We start from the raw sequence: 7,633 nt of genomic DNA, 5'->3' as shown, positions 1-7,633 counted from the left end.
GAGAGAGAGAGAGAGAGAGAGAGAGAGAGAGAGAGAGAGAGAGAGAGAGAGAGAATATGCAGACATAAAGGTACATCATTATAATGCCAACACTTGGGAGGCTAAAGCAGGAGAATTCCAAGTTCAGTGCCAATTTGGGCTTTATGTAAAAAACAAAACGGTCAGAAAAGATGGCTCAGTAGTTACAAATGCTTACTGCTCTTACAGAGTCCCCTAGTTCAGTTCCCAGCAGCCACATTAGGTGGCTCACAACTGCGTATAACTCTAGTTCCAAGGTGTTACACTCCTGTGACCTCCCTGAACATTTGCACTCTCATACACAACCACCTCTCCCCATACTCATAATGAAATGTAATTAATCTTTAAAAGAATTAAAGAACAGAAACAAAACGAAATACTCACAAAAATCAAGAAACACTTCTCCCCAAACCACCACAAAACCCACACAGAGGGAAGAGACTGGAGTTCTAAAGTCCCTTGCATAAACATGTCCTCACGACCTAACTTCCTCCCACTGGGCTTTGCCTTTTAAAGGCTCTACCACTCAACAGCACCAGAGGCTAGGACCAAGAATTAATTTTACTTTATGAGCGTGAGTGTTTTGCCTGCATGTATACTTGTATACCATCTGAATGCCTGGTGCTCCTGGAGGTCAGAAGAGGGTATCAGATCTCCTAGGGCTAAATGTACAGATGGTTGTTAATCGCCATGTGGATGCTGGGAATCAAACTCGAGTGCTCTGAAGTATCAGACAGTGCTTTGAACCATAGTCCAGCAATTGCAAATTTAACATGTGGCCCTTGGCGGGGGCAGTTACAAAAATATAGCACAGTATAAGCTAAAATATGCACAGGTACCATACTTATCATTAGAAAGTGAGTAGGAAAATTGCTCAGTCAGTAAAATGCTGAAGGAATAAGGACTCAAATTTGGATTGCCAGCATCCGCCTAAACACGTGAGTGTGGCTGGAGAGTGGTGGTGTAGAGTGAAATCTTAGGAGCTCAGTGATGAGTTAGTCTAGCGGGAAGAGGGTACCAGATCCCCTAGGGCTAAAGGTACAGATGATTGTAAATCAATGAGAGACCCTGTCTCAAAAAGTAGGGTGGGAGCTGGGAGAGATGGCTCAGCTCAGTAAGTTCCGACCAGTCGCTGGTTTTGTAAAGGACCCACGTTCCGTTTTCAGCATCTCCATGGTGGTTCACAACTGTCCATAACTCTAGTTCCGGGGGACTGACTGTCTTCTCCTGAACTCAGCCGGCAACGAGCACACATGGTACACAGACATACATGTGAGCACATTCGCTCCCACTTATAAAATAAAATAAGTAACTCAAAAAAAAAATGGAGTAGGGAAGATCAAGGAAGGCACCAGATGTGGACCCTTGGCCTCCACATGCATGATTACACATACACACACGTGTCTATGAACACAGGGCTCACACACACAAAACAATCCGTGGAAAAGCTTCAATAATTACGTGTCCTTCGAAATTTCCCGTGTAAACACTAATGTTAATGTTAGATTAACATTAGCGTGACATGAACGTAGTGTAACGTTAATCTTTCTGTGGGTTAGAAATGTACGGAAAAGCACAATAAATGGATCTTTATTTACTGTGGTGTGATTTAAGACCTTAGAGACACAGAACTGAAGTCTTACTTCTTTGTGAGATTACTTACCGAGAGTCCTTTGCATTGTTATCTGTATGGTTCTCATCGGATAGCCTATGCTCTGTAGGTAGTCCCTTTCTCGGCCCCACTTTATCATCATGTGCCTCTTTGTCCTTGTGTCCAGCACTTTGTTCTATGCATTCGATGTCCTGCAATATCCCCAAGATTGTCTTGTTCTCTTTAATTACATGTCTATGTACATATAGATATATCAGAATAGCCTGCTAAGTCCACTTAGTGCTGCTAATATATTCTGATCTATCTATCTATCTATCTATCTATCTATCTATCTATCTATCTTCTATTATCTACCGTGTGTGCTTGTGTGTGTGTTCTTGTGCATACATGTGCATGTAATGTATGGTTTTAGGGGTGATCACTTGGTATTAAATAATCGAATCATCTCTGGGGAAGAGAGAGACTCCCTCTTCTAGAGTTTCTTTAATGTAGTTTCCCTGATGTTGATATTATCTTCTCTCTCTCTCTCTCTCTCTCTCTCTCTCTCTCTCTCTCTCTCTTTCTCTCTCTCTTTCTCTGTCTGTGTGTGTGTGTGTGTGTGTGTGTGAAACACTTCCTCACTAAGGATGATAAAGTACTTTTACTTAGTTTCTCTGATTGCAGACTGGTCTTTCCAGAGGCAATGGAACCAACCTTCCCCCAGTCAGCTGCGGACCCTGCAACTCCCTTTCCACTGACTTCACAGAGCTCTCTCTCACTCACACTATCTGTTCTCACACTCACCACTGTCTGTTCTCACACTCACCACTGTCCTCACACTGATTGCTGTCTGTTCTCACAGTCACTACTGTCTGTCCCCACACTGACTGCTGTCTGTCCTCACACTCACACTGTCTGTCCTCACACTCACCACTGTCCTCACACTCACCACTGTCTGTTCTCACACTCACTGCTGTCTGTTGGTGTCCTTTCCCTCTGGTTGGCCAATCCCCTTTCTCATTTATCCATTTCTGTCAAAATCATGTGGCTTAGTCTCTGGCAGACCAGACAAGAGCACAACTGCATACTTTGCTGTCTCTCTGTAAACTGAATAACTCGCTCAGCAGCCACTCCCTGACAAACATCAAACGTCCTCATCAGAGTGTGCGTCTGTGCATCTGAAATTTACACAATGATTTGAGGACCGAAGAGCTGATGATAAAGTTTGAACTTTATACAATTATTCACAGCTAATAGGCCATGGTAATTAAAATATGAACCATGCTTTCAAGGGACTGGTATTACTTAACTGAGCCATGGTGACCGGGATTCCTGTAAAACCACACAAAACAAGGCCTGGCAACACTTGGTGTCTGAAACCAAGAGATGAAAAGCAGCACAGTGATCACTGTCCATCAGCAGAACCTTGAAACATCTACTTCCTCATCTCAGTAGCGCTCCGGTCTTAATTTTAAAATAAATTTTAACATGTGATTTCATTGTGTTTTTTCCAGTGTGGAGGACTAAAGAAAAACATGACAAATCCAGTCACCCCTCTGTAGAATTTGGGGATGTAGCTATTGATCAAAAATCACAACGAGCATGGAAGTTCATCTCCTAGGACCACATTTGAGCAGTGCACTATTGCTCTTAATAAAATTGATCCTGCATGAGCTTATAAAACTGCCTCTTGCTCATCCAATCCTGCTTAATGTTGCATAAAAAATAGACATTGAACTCACAGAGTGCACGAACACCAGTGTTCAGATGCAGGGGTAATCCTGCTGTCAGGAATCTGTATACGGAGCTATAACCTCATACACAGGTCTTCTGTAGTGCTTGCTTGTGAATATGTGAATATGCATTTATTGCATCTAGGGACAATTTGCACATAATACAAACTTGTATTTTCTTATGCATGATTTCCATCGAGGGAAACACTGGAGGAATGCAGAAAACTGCACCCAGGTGAACTATGCCGCATACGAAGACACAAAGACTACCCTCCCCCAGGTCTATGCTCTCTGTCATTTTCCCACGTGTGTCATGAGGCACACTTGTAGGCATAAATTTTTTTGTAAACTACTTTTGATAAGGGTTCAGCCTCTCCTCTAGCCCACCACCCAGCAGAGGTAGTGGAAGAGAAAAGTTATTAGGATACAGAGAAAGTGGACCTGTTCAGCAATAGTTCTTTAGGCATGAGTTTGATCTACTCAGCAGTTCAGTCCTGTACCAAATACCAAATGGGATTCAGCAGCTGCAGACCAGTCTTCAACGCAGGCAGATACCACACACAAACCAGCAGCTACAGTCCACTCCCTTCAGCAAGCAGACACCAGGCACATACCAGCAACCTGGTTAATCCTGAAGAAACCATCAGGCTCACCCATGACCTAAGGCTAGGTTGCAGAAGCAGCAAGCTGCTGCAGGAACCACATGAGCAGTTCTCGGGTGAGTTTCTCTCAATGGCGGCATTACTACAAAGTTGAGCTCAACAATGCTATGTAAGGCAATCCAATACATGGGTGTCTTTAGTGAAGAATAGTGAGGCAGAGCAAACCAAACCAATGCTCAGTGCTTGTCTTCCACCGTCTGTGGGGTCATACTTATACTCCTTCATCAAGCTTCCTTTCACGTGTTTGCTATAGCCAAACATCCTTTCACCTGTGTCTGCTTCAGGAAAATGGTCTTTCACCTGTTTGCTTTAGCAAGCTATCCTTTGACTTGTGTGCCCTAGCAAAACAACATTTGGCATAACTAACTTCCCAAAGAAACTGGAAATTTCCACTCAATACCCTCATCTGCATCTACAATGACAATTGTCTGTGGAGTCACACATCACTTGCCTTCTACCATTGCATACTAAAAGCCAGTCTTCCCGATGCCCGTTTCTAAGGTGATTGTTATATATGTGTGTTTATCAACTACTGAAGACAGAAAAACTTCGCTACTGATCTTCTTAGGTTCCCATCTCTTCCTGTTATATATTGTCAACAATGGCACACTCCAACTTCATAAAGCTGTACTTTTCATTGTGAAACTGTGCATGCACGGTGACTTTTTCTTGAAATGTCCATGTCAGTTTATTTGTAAACTAATTTAAATACAGAATACGCATAGACCTTTTTCTCTCGCAAGATAAAATTTACTACTACAGAGAAATGTAAGGTTGGAGTGGTGGGATGCATTATATACTGTTGCTTTTCGGAACCAACTTGAGTTAAGAGGACGGTGACTTGTTCTGACCTCTGGAGCAGACCTGGCAGTCAAGGTTACTTGGCTGTCTTGTGAGAAAATCAGGAGTGCTTGAGGGGATTTTCAGCTTCTGAAGGCTCAGGTTTTACCTGTCTTGCTTTGAATTTCCCATACCAGAATTTCCCAAACCAGTTCTTAAACTTCCTTTCCAGTCAGCTCGAGGGCTTGTCAGCAGATACAGTGATGAATGTCTGCTTCAGAAAGTTTAGGGAAAGACCTAACAATGTGCATTACCATTAAGTTCCCAGGCAATGCCAGGGCCAACTTATCTACCAGGCTCAGGATCTACAATCTGTTTTATTCTTAGTGAACTATACAAACAGTTTGATTTAGTCTCTTTTCAATTAATTTTCATACTTAATATGTTATTAATGAATGTAAAGAGTTTAACCAGTACCATATTCATCTTTAAACCAATGCCAACTAAAAATATTTTCAGTCATTTAAAAAAAAAAAAAACAAAGAAAGGAAATATGAAGTCAGAAATGGCCCTGGTCCCTGAAAGTCTGTTGAGGCTCTGGCTGGCCTTGCAGAGGACTCAGCTGGGAACTACTCTTAGGCATCTGATTGTTGCTTTGAACTGCTTCCATCCTGTGCTGTTTTGTCTTAGAAGAAACGAAGTTTTCAGGCCTTTCTTCCAAGGGAAAGGAAGTCAACAATCTAATGCAAGTTTGTGAGGAGACACAGAGAGAAATTAATGGTCAGGAAGGTCTGTGTGGTGTGTTTCCTCTAGTCTTATTCTGATATAAGTTATAAATTAAGACTTACATGACTTGGGCCTGTGTAATCATAAAAGAAACAGTTAAAAAAAACAAAAAAAAACAAACAAACCCAACCAGTTATGTACAGTTATGGATGCTTTTAAGCCCAATATTTTAGAAGTTAAGGCAAGGAGGTGATTTGAGCCCAACCAGGAGTACTGGGTCAGCCTGAGCAACAGAGTGAGATCCTCTCTTAAAAACTAAAAACAAAAGAAAGCATTTAAATTCAATCTGCAAAGAATTTGGACCATAAGATAAAACTTCAATAACTGCATTTTCATGGGCACTAGACTGTTTAAAAAAGTATTTAACTATTTTACAATTTATCTTTTTCCCTATATTATTTTTCCTATTTCCTTTTTTACCTCACAGCCAGACATTCAGTAGGTGTTGTGTTGAGCAGCAATGTAGTTAAACAAGAAGTATTCCCTCCCCACAAATCAATCATAGATAAAAGAAGACAAAAAAAAAAGGCATGTGCTACCATGGATCAGCTCTTGCTTTTGTTGATAGTCTAGGATTCCTCCATCTATGATCAGGGTTGTAAAAACTACAGACATTCATACTGCAAAATGTGAACATTCACCTTGTCTGTGCCACGTCTCCCTGAGTGCTCCCAACTCTCCTAACTTCATGTAACCACTAATGGTAGAGAGGTAGACTATGAAACAGGCAAAGCTGTTGTGTTTTGATTTATTTTAGAACCCATAGAAGTAGAGAGAACAAATGAATGCAAGCCATGAGCCTACCCAAGAAGGCAGTGCTTCTATTTCAGTCTTGTTTAAAGACAATGCTAGGGCCAGCAAGGTGGCTCAGTGAGTAAAGGTGCGTGCCTCCAAGGTGACAACCTGAGTTAATCCTTGGGTCTGACATGGTAGAGGGAGAGGACTGACTCCACAAAGGTGTCCTGTGACCTCGACATACATGTCATGGCATGTATGCCAAGAAAACACACACACACACGCTTAATTATTGATTGTTTCACATAGAACATTTCTAAACATTTTAAATTATGCATGGGTGTTTCTGTGTGTGTGAGTTCAGTTGCTCATGGAAGGCAGAATATGGTACCAGATCTCCTGAAACTGGCATTTTAGGTCCTGATCATATAATTATTGGTTGGGAGCTTGCTAGGGTGCTAGAATCCAAATTCCAGTCTTCTGTAAGAGCAGTGAGTACTTTTAAGTACTGAGCCATCTTTCTAGTCCCATATGTAGTACTGAAAAAAAAAACCAACACATTTTTTTTCTGATATTTGCCATTTACTTAAAGCTTAACAATGTCTTACAAACAAATACAACTGAACTGAAACGTTGCCTAGTACTCCACATTCATTAAAAATAAGTGGAAATACTTTACTTCTGTGTTTATAGCACACACACACACATACACTCACATACAGTTTTAAAGAAGCAAAATATCTAACATCTAATAAAATATATTTCAACCTTATGTTGTGAATATTGAACATGAACTAGAAATGGACACTATAATCAGATTTTATTGCTGTGAACAGACACCATGACCATAGTAACTTGTACAAAGAAAAACATTTCATTGGGGCTGGCTTACCTTTCAAAACCTTAGTCTATTAGCATCATGGTGGGATGCTAGCAGACATGATGTTGAAGCGGTAACTGAGAGTTCTACATTCAGATCTGTAGGCATTAGGGAGAGAAAATGACCCTGGGCCTGGCTTGAGCATTGGAAACCCCAAAGCCCACCCCCAGTGACGCACTTCCTCCAACAAGGCTGCATCCACTGCAACGGGGCCACACCTCCTAATAATGCCACTCCCTGTGAGCTTATGGGGGCCATTTTCATTTAACCACCACAGACACACATAGAAGAAAGGAAAGCAAAAGAAGATGGGAGGGGTACCACACAGTGATGGAGGTATCGGCCTGAACTCGTAACTTAGGAAAAATATGAAGGTACATAGGAGAGTATACACTGGGAAACGGAGGAAAGGGAATGTGAGGGAGAGAGACGGCTGATGCTTCTTAAA

The sequence above is a fragment of the Grammomys surdaster genome, unplaced genomic scaffold (assembly GCF_004785775.1).
Source record: "Grammomys surdaster isolate TR1022 unplaced genomic scaffold, NIH_TR_1.0 958, whole genome shotgun sequence".
NCBI lineage: Eukaryota > Metazoa > Chordata > Mammalia > Rodentia > Muridae > Grammomys > Grammomys surdaster.
This window is presented reverse-complemented; position numbering follows the sequence as displayed.